Source organism: Ambystoma mexicanum, chromosome 4q (assembly GCF_040938575.1).
Source record: "Ambystoma mexicanum isolate Mex_15411 chromosome 4q, UKY_AmexF1_1, whole genome shotgun sequence".
In the NCBI taxonomy this organism is placed as follows: Eukaryota; Metazoa; Chordata; class Amphibia; order Caudata; family Ambystomatidae; genus Ambystoma; species Ambystoma mexicanum.
Genome location: NC_090928.1, coordinates 494,284,543 through 494,304,068, shown reverse-complemented (window position 1 = coordinate 494,304,068; position 19,526 = coordinate 494,284,543). Strand labels below are relative to the sequence as shown.

At 47.6% G+C, this 19,526-nt stretch overlaps 1 protein-coding gene across 1 annotated transcript in view; it reads right to left on the bottom strand.

The window, feature by feature from the left end:
• The window catches only part of PNPT1 (polyribonucleotide nucleotidyltransferase 1), a 1,336,943-nt gene that overhangs the window by 313,919 nt on the left and 1,003,498 nt on the right, over window positions 1–19,526 (bottom strand). The gene's annotated exons all lie outside the window — the stretch shown is intronic.

Below are 19,526 nucleotides of genomic sequence, written 5' to 3'. Positions count from 1 at the left end.
GATAAGGTGTCAGTGTCAGCAGATAGCAAAGATCGGTCGGCTAAGCAGGACCAAGGGGGGCTCAGAGCTCACTTTTAGACCCCACACTCGTTTCGGTTTTCTGTTTCTGTTGAGCTCAGCTCAGTTCAGTTCAGATTAAGTTCAGAAACAAAGGGAGACCCGACAGGGAGATAAGTGGCAGTGCAGGACAAAGAGAGAGTGTCCGCTGGGCGGTATGGGCATTGAGCGCCTACCTCTGTGTCCTGGCAGTTCTCATGCAGCTCTCTTGTATCGGTGAATCCGCCCGACAGCCCCAGCTCCCGGAGCGGACTGGAGCAGACTGGAACTCTGCCCGGAACTCCGCGCGCGCTCCGCGCGGAAGAAGGGTTTTTATGGAGGTTGGGCTTGTTTTCTCCAAAAGCTCAGCCCCAGCCAAAGCAAAAAAAAAAAAAAAAAGCAGAGGAAGCAGCACGCACGTCCTCTCGTAGTGTGGGATGGAGCAGACTGGAACTCTGCCCGGAACTCCGGCGTATTACCCTCGGCTGTGTCGCCGGTATTGCTGCATACAGGCACCCCCTCAAACATTTGTCCGTAACTAGGGCATAGCCCCTCAGGTGGACACCTGGTAAAAGAACCTTGCGGTCCCTCAGCACCGTCTCCGGAAGGATCTAGCGGCCCCTCAGTCTGGCAGCCGGTAGCTGAATCAGCTTCGGTACCTGTGCTCGTGCGAGAACCTCAAGGGTCCCCCCGCTCGGGCGTTTCCTTGGGAAGGAGTCGCCCTTGCGGGGTGAGATTGAAAAAAGTGAACCTACCTTAGGCTTTGACTTGTGTCTGATGAAGTTCTTCAAGTCTTCTGGAGGAGACTTTTCGAAGAGCTCCCTCCACCGAGCTAAACTGTTCTTCAGAGTACGCAGTGTAAGCTCGTCACATGCGGTACGACCCTCCCAGCCGTGATTGGGGCCAAGGAAGCAGAGGCAAAGAGTGTGGGGGTCGGACGTGGGGAAGAGCCCCTCGCAGGCTGGACACCTGCTGAAGGCTGCTGACGTCGACATGCGCCGGGGAGGAGCGTGGCGCCAGAGGACCGAGTACCTGATCAAGACCAAAAAACAGAAGACAGTATCCGGGGAAGAGCGTTTGGAATTACAAGGCCGAAGCCAAACCCAGGAGCGCTGGTGAAAGCGGTCCATTCCCGTCGACGTGGAAAAGGGGACTGGGGAGTGGCGCTGGAGGGTGAAGTCAGGGGAGCGCATGCTCCCAGGGCTGCGCCCCTTCACGCCTCTACATTTAAAGGGGATGAAGGTTTTTTCTGGTGAAAAAGGTTCAGTCTCCCGTCCCTAGCCAGAGACGCCCATGCAGTATGGAGGAAAGGGGACGGGATGTAGGATTAAGGTATAGATTGCCCCATCAAAGACAGAGTGAAGTATAAAGAGTCTAAAGGATTCAAATTGAAAGGTAGATTATTAAAAGATCACTGCCAAAAGGAGTTGAAGAAAGAGGTTGGCAGTTTGCACAAGCACTTGGAGACCATGAACTACAGAAGCTCATAAAAGAGCATAGGAAAACCCAGATAAATATCCTGTACTGACTCCCCCTCCCACCATAAGAGAACTTTGTACGTCTGGAAAACCCTGAGATACAGCCCAAGTAGTACAGCTAACGGAAAGATGGCAAAAATTGCAGATTCCAGCAGTATTTAGTTATTAGTTCTAGTGGCCAAGTAAAAGTAGGTTTTGGACAGAGGACATTTTCTTCGGACTTTTGACAATGGACGAGCACCCTTAGCTAGTTTGGTTAGGTAGGGAATATCCCCGTAGCAATAGGTCGAGCTAGGCATTTTTCATATTATTTGAATAAAGACTGAAAATGTCCACCTTCCGACTCCTTCTGGTACACCACACCACTCTATAATGGTGAACAGAGACACACAGACTTTAGCCAAACCCAATCAAGGTAAGGGAGCAGAGCAGTAAGGCTTAGTCACAGGAGGGCTGTGAGAGTGGTCTAGGGCTACAATGAAACCACAAAAAACACCACCAATAACTCCAGTTAGACAGGTAATTTGCACAAATATACAATTATGTATTAGGAGTTTAAAATAGACACTAAGCAGTTCAAATCTTCTAGTCAAACACTGTCACACAAACACTCTAAAAAGGATAAGGTTAGGAGATCTAGGGAAGCATTTGATTCAATAACCAGTGAAACACATTTAAGTACTCAGATGCATTGGACTAAGAAGTAGAAATTACTTAACGTAATGTTCATTCTATGGATTCTTCTCCCGCAGATTTCTCATCTGATAGATATCCCATGCAGCTTCGCTGCTTTGGAAATGTTTTCGACAGCGGGTGTAGTGGACTTTGACTTGGCCGTCAATACGTCTTGCTCAGAGCACGATCATCGGTTCCGGACGGGACGTCAGGTGCTGTAAATCTACTCCGTCACTACGCCCCACACCTCAGTTTCCCTCCTTTATTCCCAAGCTTGCCACGCTGAACAGGAAAACGGGAGTTAATAACGGGCTCATAAGCCCATAAGAAGTTAAAACAACAATAAGCTTCCAACAGAAGGAAAAACCTTGTGAAGACACCACAATAAGCGCGTCAGAAAATATTTAAACATTTTCTTTTTAGCAAACATGAGACATGAAAGACAAAAAATGGTCATCCAAGGCCCATCACCAAGTCTCACCCCTAGAGAAGATGCGTACCAACCAACAGCTTTCTGAGCAGGGACGGATGGGAGGGAATCTGCGGGAGAAGAATCCGTAGAAGGAACATTACGGCAAGTAATTTCTCCTTCAATGGATTGCCTTTCTCCCGCAGATTCCTCATCTGATCGACTCCCAAAGCAGTAGGGCAAAGGAGGCGGGCAGAAAGTTCTACCAGCATATTTTGCAGCAAGGTCCTGCCAAAGCATGCATCAGCTACGCGGGAAACGTCTAAACTATAGTGTTTAGGGAAGATCTGAAGACCATGTTGGTGCACGACAAATATCTCTAACAGGGACCCCCCTAGTCCAACGCGCCCTGATGCCCGAGGGCAGCTTCCGGTCTGCGGATTGGTAACACTCCATTATGCAGAATAAGATCAAACAGGACAATGTTTGTTTCGTTATTGCCAAACCGTTTCGAGCAAAAGAGAAGGCTACGAAGAGTTGGTCAATTTTCCTGAATTGAGACGTCCTTGAGACGTAGAAGCTTACGGCCCTCTTGGGATCTAACCAATGGAAACGCTTCTCTTCCTTAGAAGGGTGCAGTGGCGGATAGAAGACTGGGAGGTCTCTGGACTGCGATAGATGAAATTCAGAAACTACCCGAGGTAGAAATCCAGGTCTTACTCTAAGAGACGAAAAAGGCAGTAAAGGCAGTTTGCAACATAAGGTTTGCAATTCACTAACCCGCTTAGCGGATGTTATTGCGAATAACAAAGCTATATTTAAAGAAAGTTGTTGCAAAGAGCAAGTGTGCTTGGGCTCGAAAGGAGCCGCCATCAAAAATGTCTAAACCAGATTAAGGTCCCAATCTGGGACAACAAAGGGAGTTGGCGGAAACATCTTTACAAGGCCCTTCAGGAATTGTGCCATTATCGGGATCGTAAAAAAGGAACCTTGATCAGGGGACCTCTTGAACACAGACAAGACTGCCAAATACCCTTTAACTGTGGTGACTTGAAGGCCTGCAGAGGCCAGTGACAGAAGGAACTTTATCACTCTAGTGGTGGGGCAAGAGATGGGGTCAATCTCACGCTCCCTGCACCATGCCTCAAATCTTCTCCACCTGCACGCGTACAAAGATCTTGTAGATGGTCTGCGTGCAGCAAGCAGCACCTCCTCAGAGCGGTCCCAGTCATCATATCTCATCCTCTCAAGAGCCACGCATGTAGGTTGAGGGACTCCAGGCTCGGGTGAAGCACTCGGCCCTCCGACGGGGTTAGGAGATCTGGCCGATCCAAAAGATCCGAGTAGCACGGCCTCCTTGCCCAGTCCTTTTGAGCCTTCCGAGAACCCAAGGAATGGTGGGAATCGGAGGGAAGGTGTAGTGGAGAGGGAAGGTTCAGTACACCAGAAACCTGACCCTAGCGCCGTTCACTGGAAACTACCTCGAGCAAAACTGTCTTCACTTCCTGTTGGACTCCATAGCAAACAGGTCCACTGTTGGGGTAACCCAGCCTGAGAAGACCACCTCTAGGACTTCCTGGCATGCTTCCCACTCGTGTGAGATTGTGCCAAACTGTTCCCTGTCCCCGCCAGATGAACTGCTGAGATCCACTAACCAGAACCACAGCTGCTTCGCATCTCTGGCTTGGGGTTGTGTGCTTATGTGCATGTACTTACGTGGGTTCTACGTTGAAATGGCGAATAAAAAATATAATGAAGCTGAAAGCGGAAAGTTATTTTAATTTGAATGTCCAAAATACATTTTTGTTTTTTTGCACTTTATTTTTTTGATGCGGGGGGAAAACCCTCTCCCTGCATTCCCTCCAACATTCCCCCGATCCTAATCTATTCCCTTACCCCACTCCATATCTCTTTATTGGGGGATAAAGTGCAAAAAAGTTGAAAAATGGGACTAAAAACTCTGCGTTTTCAGCCTTTTTTTTTTTTTTTTTTTTAGGGAATACCCTTGTGTGCCCCTGCCACCAAACACTTATCCGTAGCAGAGATTCTGGCATGCCTGGTGGTGCTGGGGGTGGACACGCAATAGGCATCTGAAATGGAGCTGTAGCTGCTAAGGTCTTCCTCGTCCAAGGTAGCAGCGCCGATTCGGGCTGCCTGGCATAGGCTGCCCACCACTTGGTCCGCCTCTCCTTAAGCATCTTAGGATGAAAGCGTCTGTTCAACGTGCAACGCTGATCCAAGTGATCTAGGGCAAGACGTTTATTACATACTCAATGAGTGTTTTTCCAGGGGTATTTTTTATTACAGGAAGGACAGAATTTAAAGGGAGTCCTTTCCATTTTTTAAAGTATATAAGAAAGCGAGAAGAGGCATTCTCTGAGAAATTATCAGAATGTCAAAACCCCCACTCTGCCTACTGTAATAGCTGAAGCACGGTGAAAGCCGCAGCCAGCCATTAGAGAAGTAAAACATACGCCAAAGTCTTCAGACGGTAGTCGATGACTTGTTCATCAAAACAAGTGTAGAAAGAAGCTATGAACTCTGCATGAAGCGACCAACCACTATGGTGGAAAAATCAATCTGTTGGGCCTCCACGGGTGGAGGATCATGGGTACAGTACATATCACACTAGTGATAGTATTACAAACACGTCCATTAGACATTCCATTTTGAACATCGAAAACAAGACGCAATACTCTGCACCTACCACTAGATTTCGTCCTATGGACAACATGTGATTCTAAGCAGATCCACAAGCCTCAGAAATATATGATAGATGGTTTTTGCATAAATTCCTTAACTGATTTTGTTCATGTATTCTTAAGTGTAATACAGATATGTAAATAACTTTTACATATCAGCCAATAATACAAATTACAGTTTAAGATTTTTTTTCTCACAAAGTTATGAAAATAACTATTTCAAACATTATCAGTAATTAAATTAGGATTTAATATTATGCAGTGCTTTCCCTTGCAACAATCTGACATCAGTATTTCATATTCTACTAAACTGATTAGAAAAACATTGAATTACATGTGTGAGATTATCGGTTTGTTTAGTACCCCTTCATTCTGTAGTTCTCTCAAGGTTAGCCAAGTTTAAAAGTGAAGCCCCTAGGGCAACACAGCAACAACAGGCACTTACAGCCACAAAATTGTTAACGAGGATAACTTTAAAAAGACACTATGCAGAGTCCAAAAAATGACATCCATAAAAACAGTAAAATATTCTGTGGGTGTGGAAAAAGGTTCCCACTCACAGAGGTAATAGGAAAAATAATCCACCAGTAAAGCAAAAAGTTTGGGGGTTGACCCAGGTCAAGAAGATTGACCATTTCTATGAAAATCTTACCTAACACTGCTCTTCCACTCTAGCCTCTCAGTGTCTTCCCCGCTTACCATAAATAGGGTGGTTTGCTAAAATCAGCCCCCCCACCCCAGGGCTGATTTTAGAAATCCATTTTATGAAGTGCAGGGGCCAGGGACAATCCATCTTTAATCTGTAGCGTTGAGAAGAGTATGGAGCAGGCCAGGCGGGTACAAGTGTGGGTTGTTGTCAAGACTTGATGTGTCGTGAAGATTAGCGGGTCCTCCGTCCCCAAGTACCACACAGGGAGAAATAAAAGCACTCCCTATGCGATCCATGAGGCCACAGGTGTAAAATGCTGGAATGCCGGAACCACACAACACTGGTAACCCCAAGGCCGCTGTAAAGGAAACAGTAATTAGCACAAGCGATCACAGTGATATTATACTGGCTAGAGTGAGGATGTCTAGGCAAAGGCTTACCTATGTGTAGTAGTGGAGTCACTGCTAACCACACAGGACCTGGGAAATCGCTGGGGGGGAAAGGGGGGTGTGAGCAGCACTCTCAGTTGCTGGTAATAATGGATTAGAAGGTAATCCGAGATGAAACACCAGCTGTCATGATCCACAGAACGAGCCCCTTTTGGACTTCCTGGTCCTTGTCACAACGGGGCTTGCACTCTTTGATACTCCCAACATGGCGGTCTAACGTGGTACGCCTTGCACCAGCTTCCACATCGGACGTAGCACATTCTACAAACAGACCGAGGCCCTGCGCGTCTCAACGCTATCGCTGGTAGTGACTAGACATGTGCTCCGTAGTTTGCTGAACTATTCTCCTGTCCTTGGTTCCCGGACCCTCTAATTTCCCAATTCATTCTTCCTTCATCTCTTACCTTGTTTCCCGGATTTCGTGTACCTCCTTCGTGTACACTTCCTTGCTTCCTGGACGTCCTGAGCATCTGAGTATCCTGGAACGCTGAACGCACGCTGGAGTCAGAGGAGACTCGCGCGGGCTTGTACAAAACCCGATCCGTGCGCAAGAAGACTTCGTCCAAGAAATCCTGCAACGAGCGATCTCAGGTGAGAAGGGGGGAATTCCGTGACAGTTTGAGACGCCCAACGACCGAAGTTGAAACCAACATGGAACAGGCCGTTCAGGATCTCATGCGTGGCATGCAAGAATTAACGACCGAAGTGCCGAATTTAAAGGTGGAAAATGCCGCATTGAAACAACTAGTTTTGTCCGGCGATTCTGCCACAAAGGAAAGCGTGCTACTGGTGGCATTGTAGACAAATACGATGGGTCTGCAAAAACCCTTAGTGGATTCCTTGACTCTTGTTTAGTCCACTTTACCTTTAAACCCTACTATTTTTCAACTCCCAGGGCGAAGGTGGGCTTTATAATCTCGCACCTCTCCGGGAATGCACTGACTTGGGCTACTCCTTTAGTCAATTCTGGAGATGCCCTCCTTGGTGATTACGATGGATTCATACAGGCCCTTAAGATCATGTTTGATCACCCAGAACAGGTCTATAGTGCCCAGGAACGTCTACTTGACTTTCGGCAAGGATCCCAGGACATGCTTATGTATGTCACACGATTCAAACAATTGGCCAAGGAAGCGGATTGGTCTTCAGAAGCAAGCTTTACTCTTTTCCGAAGGGGACTAAATGAAGAGATAAAAGACGAATTAGCCAGAGTGGCTCGTCCAAGTTCATTCCAGGCCCTTACTTGGATACCAACGTTGAAAATGGCACCATAAAACCATCTAAATCTCCAGCTGGAGCTTCGTTGTTTTTTGTTCCCATGAAAGACACTAAAGAGCTTAGACCTTGTCTTGATTATCGTGATATGATATGATATGATATGGTATTTGTAACGCGCCTATACACAAGTGTTTCAAGGCGTGGATTGAATCAGTGCACCCTCAAGGACCGCTATACCTTGCCCTTAATCGCCGATATCCTGGAAGCGGTGAGAGGAGCTGTAATCTTCACGAAGTTGGATCTCAGGGGTGCCTACCATCTGATCTGTATAAGGGAAGGAGACGAATGGAACACAGCCTTTAGAACACCCTTTGGTCACTTTGAGTACTTGGTCATGCACTTCGGGCTTGCAAATCCCCCCGCAGTCTTCCAACGCTTCATGGATAGGGTGTTTTCTGACATGTTCCTCTTCGTCATCATTTACCTGGATGTTATCTTGATTTACTCCAAGGATACTCAAAAGCATGAAGAGCATGTAAAGGCAGTTTTGCAACGCTACGTGAACACAAACTCCTAGCTAAACCCGAGAAGAACAAGTTACTTACCAACTGGTAACGTTCTTTCGATTGGATGTTCCTCCAACGTATTCCTCATCTTAGATGTATTCCATCCAGCTTTGCTGCTCTTGGGAAATTTTTTCCGTGAGAGGGTGCCGTGCGTCGATGTCGTTGAGTCGATGGTCCCTCGAAGGCTTCCGTCGAGGGCGACGTCATCGGGTGTATAAGTAGCACGCACGGCGCCCGCTGGCCTCAGCTCTGTTTTCCCCCTTTTTATCTTTGATCTTGTACTGTGTAGATTGTGCCAGCAGACAGGTATGAGCCTTGCGAGATTTGAGATGGCAATAACCCAGAAAAATCTACAGAGGGGTAGGCTGGGAGTGCGATGAGGAATACGTTGGAGGAACATCCAATCGAAAGAACGTTACCAGTTGGCAAGTAACTTGTTCTTCGAGTGGATTGTGCACCCTTAGATAGACTCCCAAAGCAGTATCCTCTGGAGGAGGGGGTAGATTTTTCGACACTCTTAGATGGCTGAGTATAGTACTGCTTTTCCAAAAGTTAGCTCCCTAGACTGGGAAGCATCCAGGTTATAGAATTTTGAGAAGGTGTGTAGCGAAGACCAAGTTGCTGCTTCGCAAATGAATCTTATTGGAACACCTCTTTGAAGGGACGTGGAGGAGGCGATGCCTCTGGTGGAATGAGCCCTTAACCCTTCTGGAGGGTTTTTTTGAGCTAGTCTGTAGCATTTTGAAATGCTAAGCACAATCCAGCGTGAAATTGTCTGTTTTGTCACCGATTGACCCAGTTTCCTTCCTGTGTAACCTATAAACAGCTGGTTGTCCACTCCAAGTCTGGAAAGTCTAGAGATGTAAAAGCTTAAAGCTCTTTTCGGATCCAACCAGTGTAATCTTTCCTCCTCTTTCGAAGGATGGGGTGGAGGATAGAATGCGGGTAAGACAATTTTTTGACTTAAATGAAAATCAGATATTACTTTTGGTAAAAATGATGGTTTTACCCTCAACACAACTCTGTCCTTATGGAACACAGTATGGGGTGGCCCAGAAGACAGTGCCTGCAATTCGCTCACTCTTCTTGCTGATGGTAGAGCAACCAAGAAGGTTGTTTTCCACGTTAGTAATCTTAATGGACACGTGTGCATAGGCTCAAAAGGAGCACACATTAAGAATTTTAGGACTAAATTTAGATCCCAGATCGGTACTTGAAATGGGTGAGGAGGAAACACATTAGTAAGTCCTTTTAAGAATTGTATTATCAAAGGAATTTTGAAGTAGGAGCTTTCTTCTGATGAGTGCTTGAAAATGGAAAGCGCCGCAAGGTAACCTTTTATTGTTCCGATATTCAGACCTCTATGTGCTAGGGTCAGAAGGAAAGATAATACTTCCGGAATAGAACATAGAAAAGGATCGACATTCTTTTCTCTGCACCAGTTGCAAAACTTTTTCCAATGGCAACGGTATAGAGACTTTGTTGCTGGCCTTCATGCCAAAAGTAACACCTCCATAACGTCATGTGGAAGGTTCCAATCCCTGTATTTCAGCCTTTCAGATACCAAGCATGAAGGTTGAGCGTTTTGACCTCTGGATGGAGAACCTGACCCTCCATTTGAGAGAGAAGGTTCTCTCTCTGAGGAAGACGTACTGAAGGACAGATGGACATGTCTAGAAGGTCCGGGTACCACGTTCTCCTGGCCCAATCCGGAGCAATTAGGATCATGCGGCTCCGAAACCTTCTCAGCCTCCTGATGACCTGAGGAATGACGGGAATTGGAGGGAACGCGTACAATAGTGGGAAATTCCACTCCACCACGAACGTGTCTCCCAGGGCTCCTCTCGGGGGAAATTCCCTTGAGCAATACCTTTCGCATTTTCGGTTGATTCCGGTTGCAAACAGGTCTACTTAAGGGGTTCCCCAAAGGGCGAAGATCTCTTGAATGACTTCCGGAGCCAGTTCCCACTCGTGGGATACTGTGCTCTGCCTGCTCAGAGCATCTGCCGTCATATTCTCTTCCCCGGCTAGATGAATTGCAGTTAAAGAGATTCCTTCCTGAATCGCCCAATACCAGAGTTGCATTGCCTCTCTGCACAGAGTAGTGACCCCACACCACCTCTTTTGTTTAGGTAGTGCATAGCCACTGTGTTGTCCCTCATTATTAGGACATTCTTTCCCCTGACAGATGGCAGGAAGGCCTTCAGCGCTAGTCTGATTGCCCTCAGCGCTAAAAGGTTGATATGTAGTTTGGACTCCGATGGAGACCAACGACCGTTGATTGTCAAATTGTTGGCATGAGCTCCCCCCACCCCAGGAGTGAGGCGTCCGTCACTACTGTGATCGCCGGCCATGGTTGCCAAAAAGGTTCTCCTTTTAGGATGTTCTCTGTACAGGTCCACCATAGAAGGTGGTGTCTGACCTTGTTCGGAATCTGAAGAAGATCCGTCATTTGACCCGAGAACTGGGACCACAGAGTCTTTAGGGCCCATTGAAGGGATCTCATCCTCAAGCGTGCCTCTGGCACCAGAAAGAAGCAAGATGCCATGAGGCGGAGCAACCTTAAAAAGTCGTAAGCCTTGAGATTTTGGGCATTTTGTAATTTGGAAACCATCTGAAGAAGGTCTTGAGCCCTCGACTTGGGAGGCGAGCTCTTTCCCAAGGACGTGTCTAATACAGCTCCTATGTACTGAAGCTGTTGGCAAGGTGTCTTCTGTGACTTCTTGAAATTGAGGGAGAAGCCCAGTTTGTGGAGGAAGTGGCAGGTTACTTTCAGATGATCCAGTGCTTGCTCGGCAGAACGCGCTCTGATCAACCAATCGTCCATGTAGGGGTAGAAATGAATCCCCCTCTCTCCTGAGGTGCGCTGCCACCACTACCATTAACTTGGTGAAGACTCTCTGGGCGGAGGTCAACCCGAAAGGCAGGACTCTAAACTGATAATGTGAGTCGTCAACTACGAACCTCAGGTATTTTCTGTGTTTGAGATGAATCGGCACATGAAAATAAGCATCCTGGAGGTCCAATGACACCAACCAGTCCTGAAGTTGAAGGGCCTGAAGGATCTGAGAAAGGGTAACCATCTTGAACTTGTCCCTTCTGAGGAACTTGTTCAAGTTTCTTAAGTCCAAGATGGGTCTCAGTCCTCCGTCCTTTTTGAGGATCAAAAGAAATACGGGGAGTACCATCCCTTGTTCCTCTCCGCTGCAGGTACTGGTTCTATAGCACCTTTCTCCAGCACGGTTAAAACTTCCTGCTGTAGGAGCGGGTTTGAAGACTTCAACGGGTGTCTCCCTGGTGGATTGCGTTAGAAAAGGAAGGCAGTAACCTTGGGCTATTATTTCTAGAGCCCAAACATCTGAAGTAATGGCTCGCCATTCTTGCAGATGCTGTGACAGCCTGCCCCCTACAGGTGTTTTGTGATGCAAGTCCTCAAAGCGGTTTTGTGGCGGATGTTACAGCCGCTGATGGCAGAGAGGCTGCAGCTGGAGCTGGTTTAGCACGTTTTCCTCGTCTACCACGAGTGGCCTTTTTCTGGCCCCTTTGACTGGCCATTCCTCTCGCCTTTCCATATGAGGTGTAGTGACGATAGGATCGTCCCCTCCTTGACTGTCCTTGCGCACGAAAAGGCTGAGGTTGCCTAATAGCAGCTCCTAAAGATTTGGCAGCTGCTTTTGAGGTCTGCAATCTCTCAAGGCTCTCGTCAGCCTTGTTGCCAAAAAGGTGAGACCCGTCAAAAGGCATGTTCAGAAGGCGGTTCTGTATGTCCGGTGCGAAACCTGACTTCCGTAACCACGCAAATCTGCGCATTACCGTGCTAGTGCCCATGGACCTGCTTACACTATCTGCAGTGTCCAATCCAGATTGAAGGGATTCCTGCATGGTTTCCTTTCCATCTCTAAAGATGGCTAGGAACCCTTCCCTTTCTTCCCCTTCTGGTATGTGCTCCGCCGCCATTGCGATGCACTCCCAAAGAGTGTACGAAAATGTTGCCAAGGCACATGTGGAGTTGGCAGATTTTAATGCCATGCTCCCGGCTGAAAATACCTTCCGTGCCCAACCATCCACACGCTTATCGTCCCTGTCTGAAGGGATAGACGGGTATGCAAGTTTGTTAGAAGCTGTGGCTGCCTGTATGACCAAACTCTCGGGAGTTGGGTGTTTGGACAGATGGCCGGGGTCGCTACTGGCCAGACGGTATTTTGAGGTGAGGGATTTATTTACCGGAGGAATAGAATCTGGAGTTTCCCAATTCTTGGCCACCCTATTTTGCAGGGCTACATGAAAGGGTAGTACTGGGTCTTCGGTGGGACCATGGTCCAATATATCTGTTAAATCATCCTGGATGAATTGGGCTGATAGTTTAGCCCATCCTAAGTAATCTACTACCTTTGTCATTAATTGACGGTATGATGGACTGGCATGCTCTCCTGGTTCTGGTCTGCCAAAGTCGTTTTCAGGAGATGTGTCAATGCCACTTGCATTGTGTAATGATTCCACCAAGTCCCTCATTCTGCTTTCTTCTGAAATCAAGCATTCTGGGACATTTGGGGTGCCATATTCCAGCCCAAAAGATACATTCTCCTCATCAGATCTCTCCTGTTTCTCAAAAATTGAGGTCAGGGATTTGAAAAACTCCTTTCTGGGAGAGGCTTGAAAACCTTCTCTGGGAGAGGAGGAGGAAGAGGTCTAGTACCTGGCTCTGAGGACAATACAGGTTTTGTAACCTTATCCTTCTCTTTTTCTGGCTTCCCTGGCTTGGCTGGAGCCTTTGGTTTCGGCGTCGACGACACCGTGGTCGTCGACAGGGTCTGCTTCGAGGGCGTCGAGGCGACCTTTGAATATTTTCCCTTCGAGGTATGATGGGTCTCGGACGGCGATAACCTCGAGCGGTCGACTTGACTCGAGCGTTTTTCACCCGGCGTCCTGGAAGGTTCCCTATCCTTCCTTTTTCGATCACCCGGGCACGAGGGTGTGCGAGTGTCGGAGCGATGACTCTCCCGGCCGGCTTCCGAAGAAGGCGCGGACCGAGGCTTTGCTTTTTCAAACACCTCCATCATTTTGACCCTGAATGCTTCCCACTCTTCGGTAGACAAATGTTTCGTGGGGCATTTCATCTTTTTTGGAGACTCGTCTGACGACGAGGTGGAGGGAGACCTGTGGCGTCGTTTCTTCGATCTTTTTGATGAAGACGACGAGCGATGGGAATCGCTACGGGACCTCGATCGATGCCTTTCGTGTCGAGAATTCTCCTCACGGGATCTCGACTCGACGCTAGAGGTTTTTCGATCGGTTTTTCGACCTACCTGTAGCTTTCCTCTCCTCTCTCGCAAGGCCTTCCCCGTCATCGCCTGACACTTCGTACAGGCCTCCATGTTGTGGCCTTCTCCGAGGCACCACAAACAAACACTCGATGCAGGTCCGTGATCGACATTTTTGACCCGCACGATTTGCACTTTTTGAATCCCGATTTCGGGGTCGTGGTCAGCATCCATGATGAGGACATATTTCGTTATTATATATCTTCTCACAGAACTCGAGGCGCGCCGAATGTCCGAAGCAACGTATACTGCACAAAAACTGAACTGAGGCCAACGGGCGCCGCGCGTGCTACTTATACACCCGATGTCACCCTCGACGGGGGCCTTCGAGGGACCATCGACTCGACGACATCAACGCACGGCTCCCTCTGCCGAAAAATTTCCGAAGAGCAGCAAAGCTGGATGGAATACATCTAAGATGAGGAATACGTTGGAGGACACAATCCACTCGAAATGCCCTTTTCATGTCACTTCTGTTCATTATCTAGGATGTGTCCTTAGTCCAGAAGGAATAGGAATAGACCATTCAAAGATAAAAGCTATACTATCTTGGCCTGTTCCCACTTCTGTGAAACAGATTCAATCCTTCCTGGGGCTTGCCAATTTCTACCGGAAATTCATGCCATCCTTTTCTGAGATAGTTCAACCGATCATCGCATTATTGAAAAAAAGACACCACCTTCCTCTGGACCCCAGCCCAGGACAAGGCATTCCAACAATTAAAAACGGAGTTTACTCAAGCCCCTATCCTTTCTCAACCCGATATTAATCGACCATTCCTAGTGGAGACGGATGCCTCCAACTACGCCATAAGAGCAGTGTTAAAGAAATAATTTGAGGATAAATTAGAGCACCCCATTGCTTACCTCTCACGAACCCTGACTTCCAGCGAGACTCATTACTCCGTCTTGGAAAAGGAACTGTTGGCCATCCGTCAAGTCTTCACCGAATTGCGGCATTTACTTCTGGGAGCTAAACATCCTGTCCACGTCCGTACGGACCATCGAAATCTTCAAGTTCTGCAATCTATGGAATGTAGGAACAGCCGTGAAGCCCGTTGGGCCTTCTTCTTTGCCCAGTACCAGTTCCACATCCATCATGTCCCCGGATCACAGAACATAAGTGCTGACACTCTATCTCGATGTCCTGATTACGAAACTCTTGAAGATCGGGCCTACCCAAAGATGTTTCCCCACACAATTTTTGTAGCTCAAGCAGTCAGTCTCCTGGAAGACATTCGAATGCAAACCCAGTCCTCTGAAATCTGGAAAGAATTCACAGGAAAGAATCGATGGAGTCTAAAAACTAGAGATGGATATTTGTTCTAGTACAATGCCCTGGTCATTCCCACACAGACTGCAACTACGGATTATAAACCTCTGTCATGACACTCTTCACTCCGGGCATCGTGGTGTCACTAACACCCTTCATCTCGTACAAAGACCTTTTTGGTGGCCCAAAATGAAAACAGACATTGAACGGTACATTCAAGCCTGCGCAGTCTGCAATCAAAACAAACATGATAACAAGAAACCGGCAGGTCTCCTACTTCAACCTACACTACCTTCTAGGCCCTGGGAGTTCATCACTATGGACTTTATTGTGGAATTCCCACCATCTAGGGGCTATACGACAATCATGGTCACCATTGATCTATTCACCCACATGTCCCATTTTACACCACCGTTTTTCAGAACTCGCTGGCATTTTCCTGGAACATATATTTTGCTTTCATGGACTCCCAAGATCATATCAGATCGAGGACCTCAATACATCTTTCAATTCTGGAAACATCTATGTCGTATTCTAGGAATCCAACGTGCTCTCTCAGAGTTATCACCCACAGACTAACGGAGCTACGGAACGTGTAAACCAGACCCTGGAACAATACCTTTGTTGTTTTGCCACCAAGGTACAGGACGACTGGTCACTCCTTTTACCCGTGGCTGAATTTGCTTACAACAATTGATCATTCGGCAGTCAAGACCAGCCCTTTTTATTGCAGCCAAGGATTCCACCCGTCAATTCTACCTTCCATTCTCCCACATCCCACACCTGTACCAACAGTTGACTCCTGGATTGAAACTCTCATCAATGTTCACAAGGAAGCCAAAGAACATTTAGAAAAGGCCCGGACTCAAGTTAAACATTATGCGGATACCAAAAGACGACCAGGGCCTTCTTATGCCGTCGGTGATCAGGTCTGGCTGTCCTCGGAACTACTGCCTCGACATTTATGACCAAACAAACTAGCCCCCCGTTACTATGGACCTTTTTCCATAAAGGAAATCATAAACCCAGTCTCATTCCGGCTCAAGTTACCAGACTCCTGGAAGAAGATTCATCCAGTTTTTCACACTTCCTTATTAAAACCTTACATCCGATCCTCATGGAAATCCTGCAGACCAAACCCTGTGGTTGTGGAAAATCAGCTGGAATATGAAGTATCCAGAATATGCGACTCTAGGTATAAACGGGGTCAACTTCAATATTTGGTCCAGTGGAAAGGATATCCTCCGAGTGAAAGAACCTGGGAACCACTTTCCAATCTGAATACCCCCCCCGATTGCTCAGAAGGTATCATCTCATGCACCCGGGCAAACCTGGTGGAACAGGTTTTCGGAGGAGGCATGCTGTCATGATCCACAGAACGCGCCCCTTTTGGACTTCCTGGTCCTTGTCACAACGGGGCTTGCACTCTTTGATACTCCCAACATGGCCGTCTAACGTGGTACGCCTTGAAGCAGCTTCCACGTCAGACGTAGCACATTCTACAAATAGACCACGCCACCGCGGCCCCACGCATCTCAACGCTATCGCTGGTAGTGACTAGACGTGTGCTCCGTAGTTCACTGAACTATTCTCCTGTCCTTGGTTCCCGGACCCTCTAATTTGCCAATTCATTCCTCCCTCATCTCTTACCTTGTTTCCCGGATTTCATGTACCTCCTTCGTGTACACTTCCTTGCTTCCTGGACGTCCCGAGAGTCAGAGGAGACTCGCGCGGGCTTGTACAAAACCCGATCCGTGCGCAAGAAGACTTCATCCAAGAAATCCTGCAACGAGCGATCTCAGTGGGGAAGGGGGGAATTTTGTGACACCAGCTACTGGACACACCTGAGTAGTTCTTGATGAAAGAATAACCAAAGTTCAATCCAAGCAAGAGACGTGGATTCAGGTAAGTTGGTGAGCAAGGTAATCAATCCAGGGTATAGCAAAAGAGGTCAGGTGAGAAGTCCTGAGGTCAAATAGCCAGGTAATCACAAAGAAGGGGCGCCAAATCCAGAGGGAAAATCCAAAAGAAGTCCGAAGTCCGAGTCGATTTAAGCCAAGAGTCCTGATCGAAAAGCAAACGCCGAACAGAGCCGTGAAGGAACAGCTGTGAAGCAACGAGAGCTTGCGAGGACGCTGTTTTTATCCCGATTGTTTCCTTGTCATGTGACCAAGAACAGAGTCACGTGATCGGGATTTCTTCGTCACGTGACCGCCTGACTCTGACTGACCTCACTCGCCACGGCAGGAATGGATACCAGCGGGACCGAACACGACCTCTGCTTCGGTTTATGGACCCATATCCTAATCGAGGACTTCGGGTCCCAAGCTGTTCACGCGACCCCCGCGCTGCATGTACACTGAAACTGGTAGGTGTACGGATGGGGGGTGTTGCGGGGGATCTATATGGAACAGAGTGTGTTGCAGGGACCCTAGTGGGAGCGGGGATATGATGCATGACAGTTGTCTGGGATAGGCACATGGGAAGTGGAGGAGGGGTTAGATGGCATCTAAAATGGCAAGGGGGTGAAGCCCCCCACATCCCAAATTCAAGGATTTAAGGAAGGCTAGGGGAATGGTGAGGGAATGGTATGTGACAGGAAAAGGGAGGTATGGGGAACCTCCCCCATTAAGAAGGGGATGGAAAAGTATGCGACTTCAGAGGCAGGTGAAGAGCAGAGTCTGAATATCAAAACTAGCTAGGGCCTGCTTGGAAAATAAAATTGGCTAATAGGCAGGAGTAGACCAGGAGAATCAGCTTGCAGAAAATTGGGCAAACCACAACTGTTGGTAGGCATGTGCTGTGTCTGCAACCAAGAAGCACTCCAAGGAGAATTAAGGAGCAACACAAGGAGAAATCAAGACAGTGTTCTGGAGCACTGCAAGTACCTTGTAAGTGAAAAGAAATAGACATTGTGGGGCTAAATCCCTGGAACTTTGCATTTGCAGATTAGGGACTTGGACTAGGACACAAGGTCCTTCAAGAGAGATAACACGCACTTACTTTCGTTGACCCTCCATCCTGACACCATAAAATAAGGCTAAATCCCCCAATTTACCATTCCTCTGCCTCTTAGACTTCCTCGAACCCATCCTATAAGAATAATGGAGGTGTGAACCTCATTGCTTGTGGGGCATATACTCGGATCAAGACTAAATTAAAGTCCTTCAACAGAAACACAAAAGTCTTGGACTGGAAGGTATTAACCGCCCTTTCATAAACTGGACCGCAGTTTGCATGGAAAAGTTCAACTCCTCCCTAGGAGTTTTCAAAGTGATAGATATGGCCACAAGACAGACCTTCACTGTGTCAATATTAAGGGCTGCTTTGGCAAAAGACAACAAGAACTCAAAAAACTGTGCCCAAGCATGACAGGTACATTTTCCTCTAACGCCATCAACTGGAAAAAGCGCACAAGATACAAGCATAAATGGATTTGGCAGAGTGTAGCAAAGCAGATCGCATCACACCAAGGGCCTCCTCAGAGATGATAATTCTGGAACCTCAGTAGTCCAGTAGCCAGGTATGAAGGGTCAGCTTCCTGGCATTGGGATGAATTATCAAGCCACGAGTCTAAGAGAAGATTCTCCCACCATGGAATCCTCCAAAGAGGGCACAAGAGAATTTATAGCAGGATCACGTAGCAAGCTCTCCAATCCCAGTCCAGAGTGTTTAAAATCAATTATGTCTCGATTTCTTCAAAACCAGAGGAATCAGTGGTAATGAGGAAAATCTGTATACCAGATGCAACTCCCAGCAGATCACTAGTGCATCCCCAGAGCGTCGCTTTAAGGTAACTGCGTGGGTCAAAAGATCTCACACTAGTTTTTTCTGTAAGTGAACAGGTCGATTTGGGGAAATTCTCGCCCCGAGAATATCTCCATGTCATCCCCCTTTCCAGCTCCCACATGTGCAACACCCCAGTGAGTCATCCGCGAACACCTACTTGGACTGCCGGCCTGATGGGCTAATGGGCTGGACCGCTCAAACCAGAAGGACATTGCCACCCTGCTCAGTCGGCAATACCCCACACCACCCCCCTTGTTGGTGTAATGCAAGGCATTTGATTTGTCTGTGACAATCCGGACAGTCACACTTCAATGGTAAAGAAAGGGATCAAAGCTGGCCAAATATCCCCGATCGCTAAAAAGCTGATGTGAAAGGAGTTTTCCTGACCTCCTACAGCCAATTCTCAGTAAAATGTCTAGGAGGTAAGCCCCGAGGGAGGCATCTGTCCATAGAGTGATGGTGGAATGTGGCTGGTTAAATGGAGCACTGTGAATGAAGGTGGCTTGAGAAACCAAGTACTGAGGGTCCTCACAAATCTAAACTTGCAGAGGATCCCTTTGGTCACCTCTAAACTGAGAACACTGGCTACTGGAACCAAGGAAAGGTACACAACTGAGGCATAGAAGCTCAGGGAAGTTCCACCCACAACTTCTCAGTTCAAAAAGAGCTGTGCTATGGGTTTGAAGGCTTGCAGTGGCAAGACCTTTCACTATTGCTCGAGTCGATATCCAAAACCGCTGCTATGAAACGGAGGTTTCTTGAAATTCATGCAAAACCTCAGGGAACAGAAAAGGAACACACCATCCTGATATTTTCAACTGCTCTGCATGTACTTTAAGGAGTCAGGCATCTGCAGTTTGTATCCACTGGGGGCAAAGGATTTGGCTAGATGGAAGTCCCAATTAGATTGAACACTCACAAATACCAAATTGGACAAATACAAAATTGGACTACTGCAATGC